This window comes from Coffea eugenioides, chromosome 6 (assembly GCF_003713205.1).
Source record: "Coffea eugenioides isolate CCC68of chromosome 6, Ceug_1.0, whole genome shotgun sequence".
NCBI classification, from domain to species: Eukaryota; Viridiplantae; Streptophyta; class Magnoliopsida; order Gentianales; family Rubiaceae; genus Coffea; species Coffea eugenioides.
This window is the reverse complement of record NC_040040.1, coordinates 26,955,949-26,966,415: the sequence shown is the minus strand read 5'-3', so window position 1 is coordinate 26,966,415 and position 10,467 is coordinate 26,955,949. Positions and strand designations below refer to the sequence as shown.

General features: G+C 50.6%; 1 pseudogene; it reads right to left on the bottom strand.

Annotated features, from left to right (window-relative positions):
• Positions 1 to 213: 213 nt before the first annotated feature.
• LOC113773994 overlaps positions 214 to 10,467 on the bottom strand; it is a 33,130-nt pseudogene continuing 22,876 nt past the window's right edge.

Sequence of the window (10,467 nt, the reverse complement as noted above, 5' to 3'; positions counted from 1 at the left end):
GGCGATAACAGTGACGAACTCGTGGAAAATGATGCAACAAACCAAACAACTGATAAACCTCCTTATAAATACTCCAAGGGCAACGAGATGTCCAATTTAAAACCTGCACTAATACCAAGGAATCCAGCTCAACATCAAATGAATCAAAACCCCGCTGGAGGCATAACCTGACCCCAAATAGTAGAGCCCTGGCCTCAGCCTGCATACTCGAAACTATCCCAAAATTACACGAAAACGCCAGGACCAGCCTACCACTAGCCTCCCGAAGCACTCCCCACCCCCACTCTCCCCAGGGTTACCCTTGGAACACCCGTCTGTGTTGAGCTTGAGGCCCCCATGAGAGGGCCGTACCCATTTAACCAGCATGTAAGACCTGGCTGCATTCCAACTAGAAACCTCCAGATAAAATTCTACCCAAGACATTGACGAGACCCTGCACTCCGGAAACTGTACCCTAAACAACTGTAAAAGATCGACAACAATACCATGACATAGCTGGACCCCCTCGATCTTCTGACCATCATATTTCATGCCATTCCTAGCCTTCCATATGTGCCAGCAAATCAACAAGGGCGTAACAAGATGAATAAACTTCAGAAACTTATTTCCTCGCTTCCCCTGCCACCAGGCCGCCATACATACGCGAAAGGCAAGCCCAGTCCAGGCAACTCCAACCGAATCCCCAAAGAAGTGCCACACTTGTCGCGCCATATCCCCAGTAGCAAACACATGCTCCGCAGTTTCGACCTCAGGTGAAGAACAACACACACATCGCGACGGTCCATGAATCCCTAACTTCCATAAGGTCCCGTCTAAGGGGAGACGATCCCGCAGCAGGCGTAACAGGAAGAATGAAATTCTCAATGGCACACCTCGATGCCAAATACGTTTGAATAGCGGCGAGGGGGAGGACTGACGTCGGACCAAGTTGAAAGCTGACTTTATTGTGAAACATCCCGAATGCTCTGGTCTCCAAACCATGAGGTCAGGCAACTGCCCGGCAGGTGGGTCAACTCGAACAATCTCAGCGACTATCTCCGAAGGCACCCATTGTGCAATACTTCTGACATCCCAGGTAGCCTGTTGCACAAAATCCACAACCTTATGGTCGGAGACGCTCTCCAACCGGTCTGACAAACCTCCTGAACCAAGCCAATTGTCGAACCAAAAATTAGAACTCCCGGAACGAACAATCCATCCGATATGCCTCTCAGCAATATTCCGCACCTTCACCATCCGTGTCCACACCTCTGAACCTTTGCCATCAAACACCAGATTCGGGTGCACCGCCCGACAGAACTTAGCTTGCATGAACTCAGCCCACAAGGATGTTTTTGCCCGAAAATTCCACCACAACTTGATAGAGAAAGCTTTGTAGACATCCTCCAGTTGGCGCAGGCCAACCCCCCTGCTTCTTGTGACGCACACAGGTCCTGCCAGCGAATCCAATGATACTTGGGACCCCCCTCTGAAGCTCCCCAAAGGAAATTAGCAAACATGCCCTCAAGCTCTTGGAAAATAGCTTTGGGAGGAGAAGCCGCCATTAACAGATGAATCGGCATAGATGAAAGGACATGTTTCAATAACACTATCTTCCCTCCCTGAGACAACACCCTGTTCTGCCAGGACTGAATACGAAGAAGGACTGCTTGACACAAACCCCCAAAATACTCTTTCTTCCAGCGCCCGCAATAAAGGGGGAACCCTAGATATTTAATCAGGAAAGGCTTATACATGAAACCAGTTAACCTCTGAATGGCCATCTTCCTGGATAGGCCTACCTTTGGGTGCACCAAGTAACAACTTTTCCCCGCATTGATCCGTTGCCCAGAAACAGCCTCATAGATTGTCAAAACCCGCTTCACTAACTTTAAGGATCTCGCAGTCGCACTGAAAAAAACAAGCACATCATCCGCATATCCTAAGTGAGTCACTAGAGGGCAACCTCTTGGAACGGAAAACCCCTGAAACCCTCGGAAACACGACAAACTATTCAGCGACCTCGACAACACCTCGGCTCCAATGATAAACAAAGCAGGGGAGAGCGGATCCCCTTGGCGTAACCCCCGGGCTGACTTAAAGAAGCCAAACAACGCCCCATTGACAACCACTGAAAACCAGACATTCGAAATGAGCCGCCAAACCATATCAATCCACTGCTCTCCAAACCCAAAAGCCCTAAGCACATTGATCAAAAAAGGCCATACTACCCGGTCATAAGCTTTCATCATGTCCAACTTCAATGCCACATTCCCTCCCCTTACCTTGCTACCCATATTAGACATTAATTCCTGAGCTAGCAGATAATTATCCGAAATTAACCGCCCCCGAACGAAACCACTTTGATTCGTAGAAATTATCTTGGGAAGGATAGGCGCAAGTCGAGCCGCTAGAATCTTAGACAAAATCTTGTTCACAAAGTTACACAAACTGATCGGGCGAAACTCAGAAAAACACTTTGGACGTGCTACCTTGGCCAATAGAATAATGGAGGTAGCAGTAACCCGTCGTGGAAGCTCCTCACCACAGAAAAAGCTTTGCACCGCCCTATACACATCTCTGCCAATTATATCCCAGGAAGAGGTAAAGAATTTCCCAGTGAACCCATCCGGCCCGGCGGCACTATCCCCGTCCATCGCAAAGACCACGTCCCGCACTTCCTCAAAGGATGGAATATTCTGCAACTGCTCATTTTCATCCTCCGCCAATAACTTTGGGATGACCCCAAGTACCTCTGAGTTTGCTGGAGCCTCATCCAATCCACTTTGAGTTAGATGACTATGATAACTTCGAAAATGTGCCAAGCATCAGGTTTATTTATTTTAATTTACTTCTTTTGCCGTGTGTAAAGGAGATGGCGGTTGACAATTTTCCTTTGTTTTACATCTTTTAATCTGATATACATTGGTTAGTCAGGTCAAGGGTTAATACATTCTAGAAGCTTGGAGCTATATATAAACTCCAGGGTTTTTATTATTATTGTTATCATTATTATGTTTTGTTAATGCTTGTTTCAACGTGCATGGATATAATACCTAGTTCTGCCTGGATTATTTCAAATCAAGACGAGATGGCAGAAATTTTACCACTCATCCTCTTCGCCAATGCGATGAATTAAGCTACATTAGAGGATCAAGGACCGGACGAAAATAATGTATATAAAGAAATGAGAATGAACATTTTGGCTGTAAAAGTCTTCCACGTTCATCTCCACTAATTACTTCAGTGTTAGCAAAGTAAGTACAGATTATAATTCTCTTTATCCAGTCATGAGTCCGTGCACTGGAAGAACAGACTTAAAATACTTGTTCATTGATATACTTCCATGTAGACATACCATATTGTAGTTTATTTTGATAACCCTAAAGCACAAATTTTTTTGCCTGCTTTGGGACCTCTCAAGTGATGCACGTTCACTACGTTAAAAACCTAATCAACGCTACGTTTATTGTTTGATTAGATTGGATAATTCTCAGCAGTTTTGTGATTTCATCAAAGAAGCTTGTTGTAGCTAGCTAACTCCATATTCATACTCTCATATACCTTAACATAATCCATGAACAGTAATTTTCTTAATTAAGTTGCAGCAAAAGTAAACTTAACCAAAAATTACTATACATCACTTAGTAAAGCTAGCTCATCCTATTCCAGCACGTTCATGTTCCCATTTGCCTAGACAAGTGGAATCAGAAACGTTACAAAAAAAAAAAATCATGCTAGAATGAGAAAGAACATGATACTACAGTAGTTGATGAGAAGATCATTAGCTTAAGCCAGAACTACTGGTATGTTTATTTAATATATCTTAAACGTAAATGAAGATATGAGTTTTCCACGAGTTCGTTTCTTTTTTTTTTTTAATGCTTCCAAATGGGCATACTGTGGAAGCGTGATGCCGTAACCTAGCCAAAGCTGGAGCTGACAATAAATCAAACCTTTGAACATGAAGCGATGTCGTATTAGGTCACCATCAGCAGGACTTACAAGCCTTGAACAGACTATCAGTGAAGATATGAGTTTTCAGAACCGATTATTATATGTGCCGAATGTAAAATCCATTTCATGAAGTAATTACATTTTACAATACCATCCCTGGACAGAAGATATAAAACATAACACCAGGCTATTCAGATTCCCAGGATATTTGTTCCTCGTTTCATCTCAGAAACCGGAGTTTGAATCTCATGCACCCAATTCTCCCTAAACGGTTCCTCCTTCCCCTTCTAAAGAAAGAAAAGATGCCGGCAAACAGAAGACAGAAAAAGGTCAGGTTCTTACATTTGCATAAAATTATTTTACAGCCGTTAGTAATGGGATATTATATGATTCTTTACCTCTGATCACGCTTGATGCATTCTCAATCTTCATTATCCTGTGAAATAATGTAGCTCGATCTTTGAGAATGCTCACCTCGGCCGGCCCTGCCTTGCCGAGGTGAACCCAGCTCCCCGTCCACTCAAGCACGGCCACGTCCCACAAAGGACCCCTGAGGTCGGCCAGGGCTTTGGCCGACCTCCTTGGATGACTTCCAGACTTCCACCTCGACTGCACGCTGATGATGTCAACCCACCTGACACCACCCAGAACCAGTGTGCTTTATCTGAAAAGCACACTGGACGCACTTAATGGCCACTGATCAAGATCCTCCGTCACCCTGCCCAGGCGGCTACAGTGTCAGAGTCAGGCCTCCTGACAAGGAACAGAGCCGTAATGCCAGGTCGTGGGTCCCGCCAGCATGAGTCCTCCATCCTACCTTCCACTCCCACTCTATAAATATCCCACACACGCTCCCAACAAGTAAGCACACTGTTCATTCTCATATACTACTATTTTTCTCGTTCTCATACTAACTTAAGCGTCGGAGTGATCCCAGGGGAGAAGCCCCGCCATCCACTTCAGACACGCAAATTCACCTCACCTCATCTCAGAGAGGACTGATCTAGGTCGGTCTGTCTACCATCAAAAAATCACCTCTTCAATTGGCGCCGTCTGTGGGAACGAGACTTGCTAAAATGAGATCCACGCGCTCCAGAAGCGGAAGAGTTCCCTCAACCGGGGCTGGGCAGACCTCGGGAGCCCAGCAAGATCGCATTTCTGAAGAGCAAGGGTCCCAAAGGACCCAACCCAACAACGAGGACGCCATCGCCAAGATGGCCGAGTTCGTAATGGACAACCCCAACGTTTTTGAGGAGCTAGGAAGGTACCTCAAGAGGCAAGGGAAAGAAAAAGCCGAGTCTTCCAAGAGGAGATCGACGAAGTCCCCTGAAGTACCTTCAGGTGAGGACTCCGATGAGGGGCGTCTCTCTCGGAGTACCTCCAGGCGTGCCTCCTTCAAGGCGACCTCTAAAATTGCCTCCATCTCCCGGGCGTTTTCCCGGGGACTGCTAGGGAAACGAGCCGAGGACCCACCTCGGCGCCCTGGAGGCCTAGCTGCCGACTACATGAGGGCTCCGCCCTTCACAGATAACATCAACGGGGAAATGGTGCCCCCAAACTTTAAGCTCCCAAACTTGCACACCTACGACGGCCGAGGTGACCCCGAGAATCACCTCCGCGCCTTCATCTCCGCCTTCCGACTCTACTGCGTCCCTGACGCCGTGATTTGTCGGGCTTTCCCCATTTTCTTACATGGGACTGCTCGAAAGGGTTCTGGGGTTTAGAACCGAGGAGCATTTCCTCCCTGGACGAGCTGATAGACCGGTTCATCCACCGCTTTGTGTCGTCTCGACCAATTACAAAGACTTCAGCTTACCTCTTGAACCTGCAACAGGGTCAGGGCGAGTCACTTCGCTCGTATGTTCAAAGGTTCAACGAGGAGAATGTGCAGATACCTGATCAGAACGAGCAGGTAACCATCGCTGCCTTCACCAATGGGTTAGTGGCGGGGATCTTCAACACCGAAATCCATCGGGAGTACCCCCATACACTTCGGGAACTCTGGGAAAGAGTGGACCAGGGAATCCGAAGTGAGAATGTAAATCGCATGAAGCGAAAAGCCCGGGCATCTCGTACGGGGCAAGATCCCCGGAGGAGGAAAGACACCGGCCGAGGTGAACCAGACCCAAGTGGCACTTCAAACTAATTCCGAGACCGCCGGAGTGTCTCCGACCGGATCGTGAAAGGCAGATCGTCCACCTCGGACGCCGAGCTGACCCCGCTCAATTCTAGCCGGTCTCACGTTTTGGCGGTGATGAGGCAAAGTCATCTCGGCCGAACCCCTCCTGAGATCCCGGGGAGGAGGGATAGGAGGAACTCCAACCTCTATTGTGCCTACCACCGAGATGTTGGGCACGAGACCGAAGATTGCAATGATTTGAAGTGAGAAATTAAGAACCTGATCCGCCAAGGATACTTGAAGCAGTTTGTCCGCAAGGATGGAACCTTCAACCGAAGCGCCTCCCACCGGGAGAGCCGAGGACCCCGCAGAGAAGACAGGCGGGACACAAAACTTCAATGCCGAGGTCCCGAGGACCGTAAGGAGGATCAGAGGCCTCCACGCGACGGATCGCCAGGCTACGGCCCAAACATCGCAGGGGTGATCAACACCATCTCAGGTGGCCCAACGGGAGGAGACAGCCAGAACTCCCGAAAACGGACCTACCGCCAAGCTGGTATGGATGTGGCCGAGCCGAGCTCTAGGCTATCTGAGGTAATAACCTATGGTCCCCGTGACCCTGTCCCCGCCACCTCCAGCAATCACGAGGCCCTTGTGATCGAAATCCTTACCAATAACTAAATAGTCAAAAAGGTCTATGTTGACCCCGGAAGCTCGGTAGACGTCTTGTACTACCGAACCTTTGAAAGTTTGAAACTGACCAGAGAGCAACTCACTCCGGTCAGAACTCCCCTTGTCGGCTTCGGGGGACACGTCGTCCACCCGGAGGGCATGGTGACTCTGATGGTGACTATCGGGCGCCATCCCCGTTGCCGAACTGTGCCTGTCAGTTTTGCGGTGGTCAAAGCAGACTCTCCCTACAACATGCTGATAGGCCGGGCCACGCTCAATGCTTTGAGAGCTGTTTACTCCACCTACCACCTGAGCTTCAAATTCCCGACACCTGCGGAGGTGGCCGAGGTGAGCAGCGATGTGAATGCCGCCCGGGAATGCTACCTCGCCACCATCCAGGCCGCGGTCACCCCACGGATCGCGTCAAGGGCTGAAGAAAAGAGGCCAGCGGTCCTCTCCATAGACTGTATAGATCCTCAGAAGGCCGGAGAGCCCAGCAGGCTTGAGCCCGGGGATGAGGTGGAGCTAGTGGTCTTGGATGAGTCGAGACCTGACCAACTGGTCCAAGTAGGGGCCGGACTTCCCTCACCCCTAAAGGAAGAGATGATCCACCTGATCAAGGACCACCGAGATGTCTTCGCGTGGTCCGCTGATGAAGTGGTCGGGGTGCCACCCGAGCTCATGATTCACCAGCTCAACGTCAATCCACAGGCCCGTCCTGTGAGGCAGAAACGAAGGCACTTCGGTCCCGAACGCAGCAAGGCCATATCCGACGAGGTCGACAAGCTCTTGCCCGTCAAGATGATTCACGAGGTCCGATACCCCACCTAGCTGTCCAATCCAGTCATGGTCAAAAAGGACACCGGTGGATGGAGAATGTGCGTGGATTTCACCGACCTCAACAAGGCCTGCCCCAAAGACTGCTACCCTCTACCGAGGATAGACGCCCTCGTCGACTCGGCAATAGGACATGAGATCCTCTGCTTCCTAGATGCCTTCAAAGGGTATCATCAAATAGGAATGAGTGAAGAGGACCAAGAGAAGACGGCGTTCTACACCGACCAAGGTGTCTATTGCTACACCACCATGCCGTTCGGGTTGAAGAACGCCGGAGCCACCTATCAAAGGCTGATCAACCGACTCTTCAAAGATCAGATCGGCCGCAATGTGGAGGCCTATGTGGACGACATTCTCGTCAAAAGTTTAACCACTTCGGCCTTTTTGTCGGATATGAGGGAGGTCTTCGGCGTCCTGCGGCACTCGAGGATGAAGCTAAATCCCAAGAAGTGTGTCTTCGGCGTCACCTCGGGAAAATTCTTGGGGTATCTGGTTTTTCGCCGGGGAATCGAGGCCAATCCCGACAAGGTAAAAGCCATTCAGGACATGTCTCCACCTCGGAACCTCCGAGAAGTCCGGAGGCTAAATGGACGCCTGGCCGCGCTGAACCGCTTCCTGTCCCAATCTGCTGAGAAAGCTCTGCCCTTCTTTAAGGTGCTGAAAAAGGCTGATCAGTTTGCCTGGACCGAAGAATGCCAGGCCGCCTTCGACAAGCTGAAATAGTACCTGCATCATCTGCCCACTCTCGCTTCACCTCGGCCCGAGGAGAAACTGTATCTATACCTATCCGTGGCCGATGAGGCTGTCAGTGCTGTGCTCATCTGAGATGAGGGCACCCAAGTACCGGTCTACTACGTCAGCCGAGCCCTCCGTGGGCCGGAGACTCGGTACACCCAGGTGGAAAAACTTGTGCTGGGACTGGTCCACGCAGCTCGGCGGCTGAAACCCTATTTCTTAGCTCATCCCATCTCCGTCAGGACAGACCAGCCCATTCGGCAGATATTGGTGCGTCCCGAGGCTTCCGGAAGCCTCACCAAATGGGCTGTCGAATTGGGAGAGTATGATCTGTCCTACGAGCCACGCATTGCCATAAAAGCTCAAGCTCTAGCTGATTTTCTTGCCGAGCTCACCTTCACGGAAGGTCCTGAGTCCACCTCCGCCGTTGCCGAAGTGTCCACCTCACACTCGTGGACGCTGTACGTGGACGGGTCCTCTAATGGGGATGGCAGCGGAGCTGGACTGCTCCTGGAAGGACCCCAGGGAGAAGTGTGCTCGTACGCCCTTCGCTTTGACTTCCCAGCCACCAACAATGAAGCCGAGTACGAGGCCTTGATCGCTGGACTCTAGCTAGCCCGCAAACTCGGTGCACAGCGGATACACGTCCGCAGTGACTCCCAACTCGTAGTGTGCCAAGTCCTTGGTGAGTATGAGGCCAAGGATAAGACCATGCAACGGTATCTCACCAAAGTTCACCAACTCACCGCGTTCTTCCAGTCTTTTGAAATCCAAAGAATTCCCCACTCCCCGAATATGCGAGCCGACGCCCTGTCCCGGCTGGCTTCCACATCATTCTCTGACCTCAACAAGACCGTCTTTGTGGAGGTGCTGACCGAGCCGGGATACCTGGAAGAAGTGGCCTACCCCGTCCACTTTGGAGATACCTGGATGAGCCCGTTCATCCTTTTCTTAGGTCAGGGAGTCCTCCCCGAGAACCGAACCGAGGCGAGAAAGATACAACGCAAAGCTGCTCGGTACGTCCTCCGCGACGGGGAGCTGTATAAGCGCTCCTACGTTGGCAAGTGGATGTGGTGCTTCACGCCCGAGGCAGGATGCCAGATCCTCCATGAGATCCACGAAGGTCTATGTGGGGCTCACATCGGCCATAGAATGTTAGCCAAGAAGGCTTTGCTTCTTGGATATTTCTGGCCCTCTGTTCGGCAAGATGCCCAGGACCTCGTTCTCGGCTGCCATTCCTGTCAAGTCCACGCCCCCGAGAACCACCAGCCATCAAACTTTATGGTTCCCATCACCTCACCCTGGCCATTTGAGCAATGGGGGACAGACATCATAGGTCCCTTCCCCAAGGCCGTCGGGGGATATACCTTCTTGGTAACCGCCGTGGATTACTTCACCAAATGGGTTGAGGCCGAACCTCTAAGAACCATCACGGGGCTGGCGATTCAAAAGTTCTTTTGGAAATGCATTGTATGCCGCTTCGGCATACCTCAGGTCATTATCTCAGATAACGGAAGGCAGTTTGCCGAGAACCCATTTAAGAACTGGTGTGAGAACCTCGGCATTAGACAACACTTCACTTCGGTGGGCCACCCCCAAGCCAACGGTCAAGCCGAAAATTTCAACCGAACTCTCTTGCATGGCCTCAAGACCCGACTACACCAAGTTGGATCATCTTGGGTGGAAGAACTCCCCAGTGTCTTGTGGTCTTATCGGACCACGCCGAGGTCAGCCACGCAGGAGACCCCCTTCTCCTTGACCTACGGGACCGAGGCTGTCATCCCTGCCGAGATCCTCACACCCAGTCCTCGGCTAATGGCTTATGCAGCCGAGGTGAATGAAGAAGAGAGGCAACTGGATCTCGACCTCGTCGATGAGAAAAGGGACATCGCCTCAGCTCGGATAGCCTCCTACTAAAACACTCTGGCCCGCTATTACAATGCCCGCGTCAAACACCGTCGGTTCCGGCCAGGAGACTTGGTCCTCAGAAAAAACTTAGTCAGCCGAGCTGAGCCACAAGGGAAATTGTGCCCGAAATGGGATGGCCCTTACAGAGTGGTGGAGTCTAGTCTTAGCGGATATTGTAAACTGAGCTACCGAGATGGCTCTTTAGTGCCGAGGACTTGGCACGCCGAGAACCTTAAGTTGTATTATGCTTGAACATTTTA